Source organism: Octopus sinensis, linkage group LG3 (genome assembly GCF_006345805.1).
Source record: "Octopus sinensis linkage group LG3, ASM634580v1, whole genome shotgun sequence".
Lineage (NCBI taxonomy): Eukaryota > Metazoa > Mollusca > Cephalopoda > Octopoda > Octopodidae > Octopus > Octopus sinensis.
The window spans coordinates 11,617,871-11,637,866 of NC_042999.1; the positions used below are offsets into that span (position 1 = coordinate 11,617,871).

At 37.1% G+C, this 19,996-nt stretch overlaps 1 protein-coding gene across 2 annotated transcripts in view; it reads right to left on the bottom strand.

Annotated features, from left to right (window-relative positions):
* The window catches only part of LOC115209231 (transcriptional enhancer factor TEF-1-like), a 121,211-nt gene that overhangs the window by 99,511 nt on the left and 1,704 nt on the right, over positions 1 to 19,996 (bottom strand). The window contains exon 1 of one of the 2 annotated variants that reach the window (XM_029777505.2): positions 19,828 to 19,996. This exon is cut by the window's right edge and continues 1,114 nt beyond it. The exons of the other annotated variant lie outside the window; for it this stretch is intronic. The gene's annotated coding sequence lies outside the window, so the exon portion shown is untranslated. The remainder of the gene's footprint in view (positions 1 to 19,827) is intronic. 2 annotated transcript variants of the gene reach the window in all.

Sequence of the window (19,996 nt, forward strand, 5' to 3'; positions counted from 1 at the left end):
ACCACCATTCCTCGTTGGAGAGTGTTTTTGAGATTATCACTCATAGGGTCAGTGCACATTTGGTGGAAGGTAAGGTTTTGGAGAATCACCACAGGGTTCTCTATGCAAAGTTGGGCCATCCATAAAGTAATTTTGTCCCTGCTTTAATGCCCAAAACTTTTTCCTGAAATGGGGATGCATCTTTTATGCCATCAAATACAGTAGGTTGGCAGGATGTAGGGGGCGAAACCAAACCTTATTAGAACACACCAATGTTGATAGAATGTAAGACAGAGAGAGAGAGAAAGAAGGGGGGAAAGAAAGAGAGAGATTCATCAACAGACAAGACGTAGTTGGAGCCAACAAGTGGATAACCTTTACCAGGGGGTTCACTTCCTATCACTCACAGTTGAATGAGATGCAGGAAGACAGATGCTAAATGGCAATGACAATGGTGTATCAAGTGCACCTTCACCACCAAATATCTTGATGGCAAAGGCCTGCCCACTAACGACATGAGAAAGTAGGTTTCCAGTAAATCAAGTGCAACGAAACCAAGAGAGAGATGGGTGTCGAGATGTTCGAGAATGTTGATGGCTGACCCCATCACTTTTGAAATGCTGGATAAACAAACAATAAGATGAAAGCTGGACAGTTCAGAAGAAATGCCCTTCTTGGATTGGGTCATGATTATAGCTGGTTTCCAAATCTTGGGATAAATCCATGCTGTAGATAATTGAAGAATTTGATTAAGGGTAAGCAATTTATGATGAATAGGGAGCAGCCTTGTTGGCTGAAGGAACTGAGAATGCTTTCACAATTAGTGTTTTGGTTCATTGAGCGTGAAGGTGTGGGGTGGGGAGAGATGCAACTAGTGTGTCCAGTGTGAAGTTGGATGCTGAGAGGACAGAAAATGAAGAAGAAGCTTTCTCTGCAGAGGAGTTGAGAAGGGGAAAGAACAAGGTTGGCTGAAATCCATTTGACATGTAACAAGGATTGGCTGCAGTTTTTGAAAGAGCAGACAGCTTGCAGGATGTCCACAGCAGAGAGACATCTTTCATGTTTTGGATGAGGATCTTGCAGAAGTTTTAGGAAATGGAGGATGAAAGCCGTCCAGTTTTCCCAAGTGTTGCAAACAGACCATTGCTGTTTACTTAAGGCTGCTGTAGTGCAGTCATGAGTGAATCCCTATTTGTGTTGGTTCTGGGATGTGAAAGGGACCATGACGTAGCTGAGGCAGTGATTGGATGACTGATACATATGAAGATGGTTGAAAGAGGCTGGGTTTGAACTGTGTGTGTCAAGGATGGAAGCAATTGTTGTAAAGAGTTGAGGATTGCAAAAGATTCGGCAAAAGTACGGGAAGCAAGAGGTACAAGATGATGACTTTTGATAGGAGTGAAGAGATTTTGGTGGTTGGAGGAATTGGGAAAAGAAGAAGCGGATCTCTTTAACCTTTTGGCATTCAGATTATTCAGTCAAATACTTTTTAATTCACAGCAATCATGCATTTTCGTGTAGTTTCAAGATTTTGGTGATGTGACTCTCTATATTTAGAATGACACTGAAGGGTAAGTGTGAGAGGCCAGATCTGGCCTGTTTAAAAACTAAAGGGTTCAAGCAATGGCGGAATGAGTCACCAGCATCCGGGGCAAGTGTTGCAGAACTTCTTTTTTAATGATTACTATTTTATTTTCTTTTTCTTTTTAAATTTTACACTCAAAACAAATGCTCCCAAATCCCGGCAAGACTTTGCCCCTGGAGGAAAGCTTTGAGTTAGAATAAATAGGTGACATGCAAGCGAGGGAGTTAGAATCTATAGATGTGCATGCAAAGATTAGTTTTCGAGATATATTTAGTGTGTTAGGTTAGAACAGGGGTTGGCAAGGTGATCAATACTAACCACAGGGAGTCTGTATGGCTATCTTAAGGAATCAACAAACAATTTGGAGCATTAAGGGTGTTGGAATTATTAGCGAACCAAATCTAGATGAGCAAGGGTACTCACTAATTTCCAACCAAATATTTGATGCAAAAACTAGTATTCACCAAACATGTATTTCACTTTAAATATTCCAACTATATCAATATCACTGAATTTTTATTGTTCTTTATCAATTTCATTAAGTATGTTCATTAAATTTCTGTAAAAGTATTTCTTACTAAAAAGTGGTAAAGACACAATAGATGAAAGGAATTATTGTTTGTAAATGAAGAAATTTCTTTAGCAAATTATCGATTTTAATCTCATTGAAGAAATTTACATGATGGGAGTTGATGAGTTAGCAATGATTCCATAAAGGAAAGATTGGTGACCCCTGGGATGGATTTTAGGTGCAGGGTGAGAGAGTAGTGAAAAACAAAGACAAGGTGTCAGTCACATGTTTAACTCTGAACACCAAATGAATTAATATTTAGAAATAAACAAAATTCAAGATTCAATGTTCTTCTCAGCATAGTTTTGACCCGGCAAGTTCTTATACACTTGTCATTCAACAAGCTAGAGTTAGCAACCAAATCTCCCTCAAATGACATCCACATCAATTCCAGTACTTGGCTGACCCTGGAAAGATGAAAGCAAACTTTACCTTGGCAGGATTTGAACTCAGAACATAGAGAATGACTGTAAGTAAGTACCACAAAGACATTTTCCCAACACCCTATCATTCAACCAAATAACCCATAAATCACTCTTTCATAGAGCCTCTAAGTTGTTTTTTAAAAATCTGTGTTTGACAGGATATACCACCATGACCACCACCATCATCATTTTAACTTCTGCTTTTCCATGCCTGCATGGATCAGATTGAATTCTTCACAACAGATTTTCAATGGCTGGATGCCCTTCCTGTTGCTAACCCTCACCTGTTTCCAAGCAATGGAATATTTCCTCATGATGAGAGAGGTTTTCACAAAAATGTTTGAAATGAATGACACTGTTTGTGTGACAGTAAAACTTGTTTACAATTATTACATAATATGATGGCAAGGACATATATATATATATATATATATATATATATATATACACATGTATGTGTGTATGCACATAAGCTTCTTTCAGTTTCCATCTATCAAATCCACTCAAACTACGGCTACAGTAGAAAACACTAACCGAAGGTGCCACATAGTGGGACTCGAGCACAAAACCAGGCTTCTACCTCTGGAGATCGTACAAAAAATTACTGACACATTTCATGTGGAAAATTATAAAAGAAAAATTATTTTAAAGTTTGAAATTTAGAAAGAGAAAAAACCTACAGCAGAGTTTAGCTTATCTTGCTTTCTTAATAAAGTCTGTGGGTAGAACAAAATGATTTGTAACATGCTTTGTCTTAACAATCATACATTTGTGTTAAGTTTTCTAAAGCTTTAGGTTATAGTTTTAAAAATCTGTGGCACACCATTTGAGGGCCACTTCTCTGCCATCTTGAAAATGGAGGACACATTGGATTACTGTATTCCCAGATACACAATACCGGTGAAAAATGGAGGGATGGGCAGGGTCAGAAAGCACTGATTAATGGGCTGCTGGATCAAGGCTAATTTTGAGTTTTAAATAACAACAAGAATAAAGGAAATATTTGTCTATGATTTAGAGCACAAGGCCAGCAATATTGAGGGGAGGGATTCAACTGGTTCCATTGACCCCAGCACATAACAGGTACTTTATTTTATCAACTCCAAAAGAATGAAAGGCAAAGTTGACCTCAGAAGGATTCAAATTCAAAATGTCAGAGTTGGAATAAATAGTACAAAATATTTTGTTTAATGTTTTAATAATTCTGCCAATCATCAAATTCTACAGGAGAGGAAATAATAAAGAAAAAAAAAAGAGCATGGAGTGTTATTAAGGCATTTATTGGTGTAATATGATTGTTGACAAAACAAAATTGAAGTGATGGAATTAATTTTAGGTTCTAAACCAATATTTACCATCAACCACACCACCTCCCTTGTTCATCACTCACCACATTTTCCCCTACCCACCCCCATCTCTAGCAATGTTACTTTCCTCTCCCACATTCCCTATTTTGTAGGGTGGCCATGTATCTCCCCTACAGCAAAATCCTTGAGCTTGTCCCTCAGCCTCTCAATATCAAGCATAAAAACCACCTCCCTACATACTCTTCACTCAAGGAGTCATGTTTTGCAGGGTACTTGGGGACCTCACTGGTGCTGGTGCCATAAAAAAAATGACCCACTCTGTAAAATGGTTAGTGTTAGGAAGGGCATCCAGTCATAGAAACCATGCCGAAGCTGATGTTGGAGCTTGACAGTCCTGCAGCCTGTAAGATCCTGTCTAACCAATCAACCCATGCCAGCATGGAAAACAGACATTTGATAATAATGATGATGATGATGAAATATTTAAATATTATTATCACGATGAGCATCAATCGGCCACAGCATCATTTACCATCCGCTTTCCATGTTTGCATGGGTTTGATGGTTCGACAGGAGCTGGCAAGTTGGAGGACTTCACTAAACCCCAGTCGCCTGTTTTGGCACTGGGTGCCCTTCCTAACACCAACCACTTTAAAGAGTGCTCCACTGGGTGCATTTTTACACAGCACTGGCACTCGTGCTTTTGACACAAAACAGAAAAGACAGATGTTATCAGCAGGAGTTCTTTCAACATTACAAAGCTAAGATGGAGAGAGCAGAAAGACACACAGACTTCCAGAAACCGTTTCTCTAATCGTATTTGGACGAACTGTAGCAGCTGTGAACCAAAACAATACAACTAGAAGGAAATATGCAAGGTGGGAGTTTTAAATATTAAATATAAATATGGTTGGGTCTCATATATTTTAGGGAACTGAAAAACTTTGAGTAGCTAAGATTATCCATGCAATTAGTAGAAAAAAAAAACCTTCCTCCAGGAGTGTCTAAAATCTGAAAGCAACAATCAAGTGAGATAACTCCACTGATAAGATCAGTTGATTGAATTTTTTTTTGGGGGGGGGGGCTCAATAGAGACAATGGAGATTGATTTAATGGATTTGGTCTTTGAAACCGAATTGTAAAAGCAAGGCATGTTTCGGTATTATAGGACCTCTTCAGCTGAGCATCTACTCCATAATAAGTCTATATATGTAGAAATAAATGGAGTGTAGTGACACTAATTATGAAGATCAATTATGTGAGTGGTTGAAAATACTTCAAAAGAATGTTTTATGATACTGATGAAAAAAATATTAGGAACATATCAGTAATTTTAACTCCCATATTTGCTGGGATATTACACATCTTTTTTTATATCTTTAAATGTATCAAATAATTGCCCAGCATCTAATGTAGCTGTATTATGGATGGGAGGCTGAGTACCATAGACTAGGGAGCCAAAATGAGCAGAAGCCTGCTAGGTCCATTAATTGTTGCTTTTAATAAAATAGGGGAAATAAACCAAAACATCAGTTTGTTAGCATAAACTTAGGAAAAAGTTACTTTTGGTACATTGGCAGTTAAGTGGGGGAAGTCCCCTTATGTCATCACATCTCCTTTCCCAACATACATAACCCGCACCTAATATTGGTCTTTCATCATTTAATGACTTTATTACCTTTAAGAAACATTTTTTAAAAAAATTATCTCAATGAAAATTCTTGTAGAAAGATGAGAGGAATGTTAAATTTCCATCTGCCTGTCAACTCTTTGCAATGAATGGATGACAAGAAAAACATAGCAGTGGCGTGTGCCACCCTGATGACTGAGTACAGTTATAGGAAACATAACAGGCAGAAATACAAGTTCTAACTCCTGCCTGGCGGTTGTCTTGGCCAAAATATAAACAACCATTCAGTGGATGAGAAAGGAAATAAAGCAGGAATATGGTTCTCTCATAACATTAGATCATATTTATGATAACTTTATGGGTTTCATGTCTTAATCCAGTTTATTGCCACAGCATTGTAGTTCCATGCACAGAATCAGTTATCTTCTCCACAAGAAAAAAAAAAAAAAGTCACTTCAAAATATCTCTCAATAAATCTATGATAAAAACATATTCAATTGGTTTGTCCACAAGATAACCTTGTAAAATAGGTGCACTTTATGCAACGGTGCATCTTTCAACACCAGCAAATATGGCAGCTATTGTTAAACTTAGTACAAGAACACGAGAAATGCCAAAATAAAAATAAGACCAAGCACACACACACACATACAATCTGCTAATGGAAATCACACACACACACACACACAGATATACATACACATATCCACATACAAAATAATTAAATGGAGCTAATATTATACTTTGACTGTGACCTTAATTAAGTGAAGCAGACGACCTATATATATATATATATATATATATATATATCAAGTGGAACTAGAAAGACATGTAAAGAGAAGCAAACAGTGGAGCTTTTAGAAACTTCTATTTATCTTCCTACTTTATTCAACAACAGCTGACCCTTACGATATCACACAACATTATTAGAAACCCGAGGAAAAATTCACAACAACCAACAAACAGGATCACTAACACAAATTTGTGGGTTCTTACACAGAGAATGGTACGAATTTCTCAACACGTTTATATCCTTCACCATATTTAGACTAAAATAACAACAAACTTCGATTCACAACCGTATTTTTGTAAAAATAATACTGAATTGCTGTCTGTGAATGTCATCTTTCAATTTATTTTGATAAAACCAGCTTTTTAGTGTTCGTGCACTTCTGTATAATTCATGTTTCTCCAAAACAAAGTCCAAGAAATTCTCCTTGAAACAAATCTGCAGTCAAAGACCTGCCTAAGTTTGTACCCATCAATGTGTATGGTGTTGATGCCATGTAAAAAGCACCCAGTCCACTCTGGAAAATGGTCGGTGTTAGAAGGGTATCCATCTGTAAAAAACATGCCAGCCAAAGTGGAGAGGGGAGCTTGGCACAGTTGTGTGGCTGACCAGCTCCTGTCAAACCTCCCCACAACTCATGTTGGCATGGAAAGTGGACATTAGATGATGATGTATATATAAATAAATGTATACACGTGGAAGATGAATTGTGTTAGAAGTAGAGCTCTATATTACCTTCATCCTCACTGGAACACCTGTCCATGGATCGGATGGAGTTTGTTGAGGCAGATGCCCTTCCTGTTGCCAGCCATCACCTATTTCCAAATAAGTTTCCAAGGGCAAACATGATTCTTCCAGAATGCTGGAAATGAACGACACCTCTCGTATGACAGTGACTATGTCAAGACAAGGACACACACATGCTCACACACATATATACATGTATATATATGATGGGCTTCTTTTAGTTTCCCTTCAATGTGTATGGTGTTGATGCCATGTAAAAAGCACCCAGTCCACTCTGGAAAATGGTCGGTGTTAGAAGGGTATCCATCTGTAAAATCATAATGGTTTGATTGAATAATCAACCAAAGCAAGCAGAAGACACTTGCCCAAGGTTCCACAAGGTGAAACTGAACCTGAAACCATGTGGTTGGCAAACAAATTTTTTACCCACCTGGCCACACTTGTATGGTAAACTCTCCTCTGGTCACCGTGACAGAGAAGCACTAAAGACATCTAAGGAATCCTTCCAGAAACGTCTCGGTACCTGCCATGTTGATCACCAGTGATCTGTTCTTGTCACTAAGTGTGAGCATCTCAATATTCTCAGGGCAACAGCCTCTGGGGTGGGGTCTTCAAGAGAAAAAAAAAAAAAAAGGAAGGAAAACAAGGACACTACAACCAGCCCTGGTCAGCCTCTGCAGTTGTGCCGGTTTGTCCTGAATCAGACTGGTCAGACATCAGCAAGTCTGCAACAGACATTCACCTCAGTAAATCTTCACTCACCAAGCCAAGACGTGTGTGTGTGTGTAGGTATATGTACACGCGTGCATGCATTTGCTTACAACAAACAAGTCATGATGGCTAATATAAAAGTTCGTTATGTTAATTACCAATGGCATTCAACAAACGAAGCGGGGGTGAGAAGGTAAACTCTGCACTTATTAAGTTGTTAATTACGTATTTTTCTTAAACAAGTGGAAAAGTTTCAAGATTTCTACGTGGTGATTGTTTTATTCTTAGAATGACATTGTAGGGTAGGTGTGATAGGCTGGATCTGACCAGTTTGAACATAAAACAGGAAAACTATTTTGGCCGGATATGGCTGCTTTAAATGCTAAAGGGTTAAAAGTGACCAAAAAATTTTATAGACTCTCTTCACACGATTCAGTTTCTGGAGAGACCAAACTGTCATCAGCCCTACCTCCATCTCAACTGTCGACGGTTGCAGCAGTTGAGCTTTGGAGACCATTCATTCAACATATACACACACATATATACAATAAACGCTCATGTGTGTGTGTGGGCAGCCATGGTTGTGTGGTAAGAAGTTTGCTTTCTAACCACATAGTTTCGGGTTCAGTTTTCCTTCTCAAGCCAGGCCTGGCTCATAAGGGCCGGTTTCCCGGTTTCCTTGGCGTATAGGTTCCCCACCTGGACAGGACGCCGGTCCATCACAGGTGAGCTGCAAGATGCAGGAGGAAAGAGTGAGAGAAAGTTGTGGTGAAAGAGTCAGCAGAAGTTCGCCATTACCTTCTGCCGGAGCCGCGTGGAGCTTAGGTGTTTCGCTCATAAACACACACGTCGCCTGGTCTGAGATTTGAACCCGCAATCCCTCGACCGCAAGTCTGCTGCTCTAACTACTAGGCCATGTGCCTCCACTTTTGGGTTCAGTCCCACTGCATGATACTTTGAGCAATAGCCTGAATTCTACCAAAGACTTGCGAATAGATTTGGTAGATGGAAACTGAAAGAAGCCAGTCATATATGTATATGTAATGTGTGTGTGTGTGTGTGTGTGTGTGTGTCCGTTCTTCTTTGTGATTGTCCCCCCCCACCACCACCATTTGACAACTAGTATCAGTTCGTCTACATCCCCATAACTTAGTGGTTCGGCAAAATAGACTGATAGAATTAATATCAGACCTGAAGAAGAATAAAAATAGGTATTGTGGTTAATTCGTTCTACGAACAATCCTACAAGGCTGTGCTCTAGCATGGCCGCAATCACATGACTGAAACAAGTAAAAAGATAAGAGATAATATATATACACACATACACACATGCATACAGGAAGGGCATCCAGGCATAGAAAATCTGCCTCAACAAATTCTGTCTCACCCATGCATGGAAAAGTGGATGTTAAAATGATGATGATGATCATCATCATCAGACACAATGTGTGTATGTGAATATACATATATATTTATATATATATATATATATATATATATATACATATAGATGTAAGTATGTACATATACATATGTATATATGCATATATATTATTATTATTATATGATTGAATGCCACGTATCCTCTTCCAAGTAAGTTTTATCTATCTACATATATTATATAAATATATATATATATATATATACACATACATATAAATACGCGTGTCATGTAACAGACACCCATAAAGGTGGCATGTAAAAAGCACCTTTCGAGTGTTGGGCTTCAGAGAGGCAATGATGAATAACGAAGACCTTTGGCATTATGTTGGGCTTGAGAAGAAGACCCATCAAACCAAGTAAAATTGCAGTCATGGCAGATACTGGTGTCATGCAAATGGCGCCTGTGCCAGTGGCACGTAAAAGCACCCATTACACTCTCAAAGTGGTTGGAGTCAGGAAGGGCAGCCACCTGTAGAAACCATGCCAAATCAGACTGGAGTCTGACACAGCTTACCAGCCCTGGTCAAACTGTCCAATCCACGCCAGCATGGACAATGGATGATAAATGATGATACACATACACATGTCTGTGTGTGCCAAAATATTCTTACAACACTAAAAAAAAATACAAAAGAAAGACAAAGGACGCAAGAAGTTAATTATTAACCATTTAACCTGAACCACTTGGAAGCCATTTGAAAAAGTAATATTTTGAGGAACGATTTAGATATATTTTAGAAAGAGGGAAACAATAGGAGGCCACTGGGGCATAACTTTAAATAAAATTCAAATCATAAACTATAAATGTTTTCTTTGTAAATTAATGTATTTAAAAAGAATTTTGGGGCTGAGTCCCAGTGCAAGGCAGGTGTCTTCTACGACGGTTTGAGTGAATTTGGTAGACAGAAATTGTGGAAGCACAACGAGTTTGCTACAAGCGTTAGGAAAGGCATCGAGCCGTAGAGATTATGGCAAAACTGACCTGAAGCACAATGCAAACCTACAGCTGGTCAGATTATGTCAATCCGTCCAACCCATGCCAGCACGGAAAACGGAAGTGGAATGATAATTATGATGTGTGTATGTGTGACCTCCACCGCTTGATAACTGGTGTTAGTTTGTTTACCTCCCTGTAAGAGTCGCTCGGAAATTTAAACCGATAGAATAAATACCAGATTTGAAAACAATAATAGCAGGGGGCGAATGTGTTCCACTAAGGCCTTCGAAAGGAGTTGCTGTATCATGACCCCAGTGAAATGCCAGAAACAAAAGATAACAGATAAAGAATGATAAACTGAATGGAATGTAGAATGAAGAAGAAAGGAGAGAGATGGAGGACGACGATCAATGAATGACGGCTAATTAAGAAGAAACACTAATTAAGAGTAACATCATGGTTCAGTTAACAGCAGTTGCAGGGGGAGGTCAAAGGGAAAGGTGACGGGGGGATCCCTGCTGAGAAGTATTTGCAAACCAAGCCATACACACATATGTATGGATGCCATTCACCTCCCTACTCAGACATATTTAAGTCGTGTCCTTTCAGTATATATATATATATATATATATATATATATATATATATATACAGGTCTTACAGCTGTTTCTAGGATATATATTCATTATATCCCTTCATCGGAGACGGTGTGAGAGGATTTTGTATCACATCTAAACTAACTTTGACTCACACAGTCTCCGACGATGAAGGGATATAATGAATAAATATCCTAGAAACAGCTGTTAAGACCTTCTATCTATAAACGCTCTAATGTCGATACAGCCTTCGTTTTTTTCTCCTATTACACAAAAAATTCATATATATACACACACACACACATGTATATAAATACATATGTATATGGGTATATATATATGTACACATACTTATAAACTTGTTTAATTATATATACACATTTATGTATGAATGTGTGTGTGTATATATGTGTGCATATATTTGTATGTGTGTACATATCTATGTGGATAATATGTATGTGCGCGCGCACACATACTTATATATATATATATATCTACATATACACATTTTTATATATGTATATATATATATATATATATATTATATATATATATATATATATATATATGATGTATTTATAAATATGGACATATATATGGCCACGCTCGTGAGCTGAAAGTAGATAAAATAAAATAAAATAAAAATAAAAAATATATACATACATATATATATATGTGTGTGTGTGTGTGTAGACACACATGAACACGTTCTGACCGACCATAAATATATATATATATATATAGAAGGTTGAAATCTCTTTATTTACTTCTTCAGTCAGTTTTGCCAAGTTGGTCGTCGGTCAGAAAGTGTTCATGTGTGTCTGCAAGACATTGGACGATGGAACAAAAAAAGGGGGAGAAAAAGCCAGACAACAATAGGGGAACGGAGAAGGCAGAGGCAGGGCGACGTAGGCGAGGCAGAGACGGGCATAGAGAAACACTTTCAGGCAGGAGTTTGGCTGTCTCTTTTTCCTTTCCCCCAAACAGTTTTATTATAAACTGCCACAACAGATTAAAGTTGAACTTCCTTCATCTCCCAACGATTTGCAGAGAGACGGAGAGCCCCTTGCAAGGGATTCAGACACTGACATCGATAAACCATTTCTTCACCGAAAAGAATAAGGGAAAAAAAAAAAAGGACTACTACCAACTGTGTATGTATGTAATGGGTGTCTGTGTGTATATATATACACACACGCATTCACGCGCGCGCACACGTACATATTATCCACATAGATATGTACACACATACATACACACACACACATTCATACATGCGTATATATTATTAAACAAGTTTATATGTATATAAATATATATATAATTAAACAAATGTTTATATATATATATATATATATATATAAACAAACGTTTATATATATATACATACAAACATGTTTATATATATATTACATATATATATTACATACAAACATGTTTATATATATATATATATATATATATAAACATGTTTGTATGTATATATATATATATATATATATAATATATATATATATACATATACATTGTTTGGGTTGTTTATAGAATAAATGCCAGTTCTGTTTCAACCAAATTAACTATTATTGACAGAAGCAAAAAGAAATTAAAATCCTTATAAAAATAAAAAGTAGCTAATTTAATAATTAACAAATGAAAATAAATATGAAAAGTGACAAACTGCAGAATAAGTGATGAGATACATTAATAGAGGAAGACAAAGTAAATGGGTTTAATGTGATGTGGTGGAGGGTTTAAGAGAATGTTGGGGAATGAAAATAGGGCCATGGGCCATAACAAAACAAGGTGTCGACAAGGGAACCAGGATCATAAAACGGAAAAAAAAGGTTAATTAAAAAGTTTGAGTGGTGAGGGGGTGGGGGGTGAGAAATAACAATTAAATAGGAAAATGTATGTTTAATTGTACCTGTGTTCGTTTGTATGTGTGTGTGTATTTTATATACACAAAACATACGTTATAGTGTACCATAATTTAGACATAGACTATTGTATATTATGTTAATATAAATAGATACACACTTCTTATGTTTGGCTTAACTATATATATGTATATAGGATCTTTTCAATATATATATATATATATATATTCAAGCGTGTGTGCATATATATATATATATATGCACACACGCTTGAATAAGCATGTATATACACACATACATAAATATATATATATATATATATATATACTTTGATAGGTTTCAGCCATTATTGGCCGAATATATATATATATATATATTATATATATATATATATATATATATATATATATATGCACCCACCTATATACATAGAAACATATCACACACGTGTGTGTGTGTGTGTGTAAGTATGTATGGTGGAGTGAAGAGAAGTGTTGTCGTCGGCGGCCCTTGTGTCTTCACAATTCTTCTTTTCCGAAATATAGGTCAGCATGTCCACCACCTCCAGGCGTTAAGTTGAGGCGCGCACCTCCTCCATCGCATCATCGGTTCCCTACACTTTTTATATTCCACATTTCTATGTTACGTGTTTGTCGTGTCTCCTCCATAAACAGTCGATAGTCACCTAAAATAGCAACTTTCCAGCTGATGTTGACGATGGAACTGGCTTCTCACAGAAATTTCCAAAGTCAACAGAAAAAGGAGAAAGAAAGAATAAAAGGCAAGGTTCTGGTGGAGCCAAAGATTCTAGTAGTAGTAATGGAATTGCTGGGAAGAATAGAGAAATGTCTTTATTACTGGCTGACATCAACCTCCATCTCTTTGTTTTGGGAGAGGAAGGGAAAGATCCCCTGACTGGCAAAATGGGACTCGAGACTACAACTTCGTTCAATAGTTTTACATTTAAGAAGGAAATTAAAGTGTGTTTGTTAATTAAGGGGGGATGGCGTTGAAAATAAATTGTAAGGATTTATATAAATTGTTGGTTTTAAAAAGAGAAAGAAGAAATAATGTTAGCCTGACCTTTTGCCTTTAGGCTCTTTCCACAAGAATACACGGATATATTTATTGATATCATCAACATACATATGCATATTTACACATAAATATCCATACACATATCTATACCTATACACAAAACAAATATATACATGTGTGTATATACATAAACATACATACAAGCACAAATGCGCGCGCGTTTACTAGTTTAATAACCAAATTTAGAAAATTATTAAAACATAGCCAAAAGAAACGATTCTTCTCGTTTCCTTTTCTCAAATGGAATCGCATTAAAACTCATTCCGGAAAGTATCCAAGTCTTTATTTACCATGGAGGTTTCCAAACCATTTTCCCAGGAAGAAATGTTTTTCCTAAATTCCCTCGTAAATCAAAACCTTCCATCTGCCATATTAGGGGAAGACGGGAGAGGATTGGAAGGGCTTTGCTCCCTCTTTTGCAAATAAAGCAAAACTTTGTATCAGAAAAAAGTTACATTTCGAGGATTTGGTCGACCAAACTAACAAAATTATAAACACTGGCAGACATATACAAGAGTGCATAAACGTGTGTGTGTATACACACAAATACACGTGCTTTATATTAACATTGTGTATGTATACAAGACACGTGTATATATATATACACACACACATCTGTACTGGATATATGTATGTGTGTATATATATATATATATATATATATATATATATATATAATATATATATATATGCAATACATAGGTATATATCTGGGTTTGCGTGTGGTGGTTATAGAGAATCCTCTTTAGTAATTGTCTGTTGATGTAATATAAATAAGCCTGCATGTGCTGCGTATGTGATGAGTGCTTTTTGTAGTGTAAGAGAAATGAATTAAAAGGCCAGAATAGCAGCAGCATGGCAGGTTTAGTGTTGGAATCGGAGCAGAGGTGGAGGAGAGGCAGTGAAGTTGGCCTAAGAGTGTCATCAACTTGCTTTCAAGTGTTACTGTCTTTCAAGTAGCAGACATTAGTACTAAATCGAACATGTATATTCAAGTGCGCGCACACATACATGTATACATATGAAGTATGTACCATATATACATACATATATATATATATACACACACACACATACTTGAAGTCGTTTGAAGATGATGTTTAAATTAGGTAAGAGAATATAAAAATAAACAAAGCCAGTCACCACTTGACCAATAATAATAATAATAATTGTTTTCTGACACGAAGACAGCAATTGTGATGGGAGACGGACCCGAGGAGAGATGAAAGGCATCGTAGGCTCCAGCAGGAATTGAACCCGTCGGAAACAACAACAGCAATAACAATAATGTGTAACATTATGGTAAAAGGAATTGGAAACTATTTTATGTTGGTTGAAGGAACAATAGGGAAGTTGTCCCCGGAAGAATTTCGAAATAAGAACCGAAGCAAAAATAAACAATTGTGTAATTAATTTTAAAGTCGTTTATAAGTGGAGAATGTCTTTCTAAAGAAACGGGAATGGAGTATCAGAATTTCAAGAGAATAAAGATGTGTTGGTGTTTATTTCCCGATGACAATCAGCAATGTGGCTCCAACCATTTGTTTTGAAGACAACTGGAAGCTGAGAGATTTTGTGAGAGAATGTCAGGTAGAGGAATATGTGACATTCATGCCTTAGTATTTCCCTACTGGGGAAAATTTAGCGACCACAGGGAAGATTGAAACCGGATCAGAAATTTGATTAATCAAGTGTTTACCTCTGTAACAAGAGACAAAGCAAATTATGAGAGAAGATTAACAAAGTTCATTAATTCGATGCAGTATATTTATAATTATTGTTATTATTCCATGACAGCACCATTTGAACTCGAGATCTCTCTGTAAACGGAGTATTTAAAAAGGCAAATCTGTTTGAAAGGGCAGAAATGTTGTTTTAGGGGTTACAAATGAATGAACAGTTAGGACAGAAGAAAGAGCAAAACCTTTATTATTCTATAATAATAATTACGAGTCAATGAACGACCCACGGTTTGGTTAACTTGTGGCAGTTACAGAACCACATAACCTTTACCATTCTAGTAATTAACAGTCCGTTACTAAGACAAACCAACGATCCATGGTTTAATTAGGTTGGATTGAACTTTTGGCAGTTGCAGACTTATTAACAGCACCACAAAACCTCACCATTCTACTAATTAACAGTTGGAATTATTAAAGTAAACGAACGATCCACGATTTAATTAGGTTGGGGTAACTTTCAGAGGCTGAAAACACCATAAAACCATACCATTCTAGTAATTAACTCCGATTAATTAAGGCAAACCAGTGATCCATAGTTTAATTGGGCTGGGACAAACTTTTAGCAGTTAGAGACTAATTAACACCACAAGGCTTTACCATTCTAAGTAATTAAGTCCAATTTATTAAGGCAAACGAGCGACCACGGTTTAATTAGGTTGGGGCTAACTTTTAGCAGTTTCAGACTTTCACTAACAGCAAAACAGAAACAAACAGAGAGAGAGAAATAATATAAAACCTTATTTTAAAACCGTAAAAAATAATAGAAATTTTAAAATATGAAAAACAACACGAAGTGGGTAATAATAAATATAAATATAGAGGAGAACCGAACATAATGAACAAGTTTGGGGGAGGAATTTGGGGAAATTGTTTGTTGAAGTAGAAGAACGTTATTAATGACAACAATGTCGACCGAGTGAAATTCCAAGCTTGTTTCACTCGCAAATATTTCGCTCCATGTTTACTTGCGTTTCGAGATATTTCTTGAAACAAAAGCAGCTTTTCAGGGGGGAAACGGTCCTCCAAAAGCTTGTCAGTGGGTTAAAGTAAACATTTGAAATAGTTTAGTGAAGTGGGGGGGAAAAAGAGAAAAGTTGGAAGTTGGTTGAAATGTCGGGAAGTTAGAGAAGGGCGGCTGGGCAGAAGTATGTCAAATATTTCAGACATTCAAATCCCGTCAAACAATCAGCCACAAAACATTGCTGCCATGCCAGCTTTATACAAGAAGGAGAGAGAGAGACAGAAAAGCCAGCATGCCGCCTTCCTCTCTCTCTCCCTATTTCGCTTAGGAAATAAAACATCCAACTGTTTTTACTTTCCATACTTAGTCGATCCGATTACAACACTTAATTACAATTCAACTTCTTGCCATTATTATTATTATTAATATAAGTGAATGTGCGCGTATGTATGCGTGTATATATATTATATATACACACATATATATATAGAACGTTTTTGTACAAGTTGCGCCAAAAATCTGCAATTTCTTTGAATGTTGAATACTTTAAAGCTTCGCGAATTACAATTTTGTTTCCCTCGAAACAAAACGAAAGCAAAGACAAGAATTAAGGAAGGAAGACTCATAATTTTCAGTTTTTGAAGAAAATACATAATCTGACATTATGTTCGCAACAAAGTCAAAACCTGAAGAATTTCAGAAAAACGGGGCAAAAATTCTCCGCCAAACAATTAATCTGCGACAAAACATTTAAATCTGCAGAAATCTGCCTGTTTTGGCGCACAAGAAATAATTTGCAACTCTATTCTGAGAGAACACACACCTATGTATATATATATATATGTGTATATATATAAATAAGAATAAAAATGTGTTCACCTAACAATACACAAACCATATTATCTTAAAATATTTTAAAAAATATATTAATTAATGTAAATAGAAATTGTATTTCTAAGAGAGGACGGTGTTACCCGCCACAATAGCAAGACATAATGCATGCTTCTCTCTATATACACTCACTCATACTATATATAAATATGTGTCAGTGATTTTATTTTCACACGATCGAAACTTTTAAGCGAATGATTAATTAAACGCTCTCTCCTATTATGTCTCCGATTACATACAACCCGTATTTACAATAATATAAACTGTAAATTGAATGTAAAACATGGAAACGTTTAAGAGACAAACAATCCGTGAGTTGTGTTGTTTACAAATAAACTGTTAAATTTACATTATTTCTAAAAACTCTAAACAATGACAATCATTTCTAATGTTTCTTTCCCTCTTCAATACCCAGCAACCATCAAAGCTACCCGTTTAGAAGAACTTTTATTAAAATATCGGTTTCTCTCTCAGGAAATTTTCGTTATTTCTCGGGAAATTGTAAGCAAGCCATGACTAAATCCTCGTGTCGCTTTCTTCCTCTTGTATACCCAGCTACCTCAGCAATCTACCCGTATATTCCACCAACACATCAGACCTCTTCCTTAAAAACTGTTAGTAAATAATGTCTATATATATATCGTAATGTCGCTTTCTTCCTCTTATATACCCAGCCACCATCAAACTACCCGTATATTCCACCACAACCTCACCCATTTACAGAACTTTTAATAAAATCTCACTCGTAAATTTTCCTTCTTATAAATTGTTAGTAAACAATGTCCATTATCTCCTCCAGTGTTGCTTCCTTTCCTGCAGTGTACCCCAATCACCAAACCACCCGTATATTCCACAACCACCACAATCACCTCAATCTTTTACCCATTTACAGAACTTTTAATAAAATATCTCCGTCACTCTTTCTTCTGCAGACCGCACTGCAGCACACTTCATTGTTCTAGCTCTCTCTCTCTCTTATTTGACACTAACATTCCTCTTTCTTCCATTGCTACTATCAAAAGCTGATCATGTCATTGTGGCTACTGCTTCGTCTCCCTCCCACCGAAAACACTCCTCTTCCCCAATTTCCTCAACAACTGAAGGAACTCGAGAAACACAAGTGACGAAACTCGAAAGAAAACAACAAAAAAAACCCCTACAAATCCTCTCTCTCTCTCTCTCCCGTCTCCATCATCCACCCTTCCCGCTCTCTCTCTCTCTCTCTCTCTCTCCCGTCTCCATCATCCACCCTTCCCGCTCTCTCTCTCTCTCTCTCTCTCCCGTCTCCATCATCCACCCTTCCCGCTCTCTCTCGTCCTAACAATTCCCCGCCATCGCCACCATCTTGTAACTTTCCTTGCCGCCTTCAAAGTTTTTACTCACTGCTCTCTACTCTCACCACCACTCTTACTTTACTCTCACTGCTATACAACCACCATTACTTCTCTCTACTCTTACCATCACCACCATCACTACCACTACGACTGGCCGAACTAAGTACTTTTCCCAACAATTGTCCCCCCCCATCATCATCATCTTCATCATCACTTCGTTTATCTTTGTGATTACTTTTAAATTTATATTCCCCTTTCTACCATAACAATTCGACAATTATTTTATTAAAAAAAACGTGGGTAAAAACTGCTTCGTTATAAATAAATAACAATGATTTGGAAAAAGAAAAAAACTGCTAGAGTTGTTAAAAAGGCCGAGGGAGGAAGCAGCATAGAACTATCAGCGAGAAACAACAAAGTGCTTCCTCTGCGACTTCTTCACATACGACTACTCTTACTACTCCTCTTGTGTTGCTACCAAACAAGAAAACACGAGGCGTTGCAATGAAGGGGGCGGCGGCGGTAAGCTTTGAATAACAGCAGATGTTCAACCACCACCACCACCATCGCTAGTAAGGAGTAGCAGTAATAGTAGGAAGATTGGTAGTGGTAGCAGCAATAATCAGAGCAATGGTAGCAATGTGTGAGTAACAGTAAGAGTAGGAACAGTGAAGAACAAAGTTTTCTACTCAGAGTGAAATGGTGGTGGGAGGAGGAGGAGGAGGAGGAAGACGAAATCAGAAAAACAAAAGAAAAAGTTAATAAATGCGCACTCACACTCACTCATTCTATCACTCACACTCACCAACACGCTTTCTTTTAATGCCAATCGTATTCCCCCCCCTTCTTTCTCTACATCTAACGACTATTTGGGAGTGAATTCTGCCTGGAGCTGACTTTCAGACATTATCCGGTCCTAGAAGAAAATCTCCAAAGGAACAAACAACATGGACGGAAGAAAAAATGATACATAAATACAGAGAGAGAGAGAGAGAGAGAGAGAGAGAGAAAGCCATGGATAAGGAAAGTGGGAGAGTTACATGTAAATACAAAGAGAGTGAGCGGGAGAGTTACATGTCTATGCAGAGAGAGGGAGTTACATGAATACAGAGAGAGGGGGAGAGAGATTGAGAGAAAAATGTACAGAAAGAAGAATCGAAAAAATTACGTATAATTTTTTTTTCTTTTTTGATGAATACTCACCAGAAAGGCCGAGATGAAACGGTACTCTTGTTTCTAAAATGTAACGGAGTTGTTGTGGAAAAAAATGAGAATTTTTAAGCTTGAAGAAGCAAGCCAGCCGCTGGTATGTGAGGAATGGCACAAAGAATCTGGACTACGTCGGGCGGCCGGGCTGCCAGTGCGCATGTGC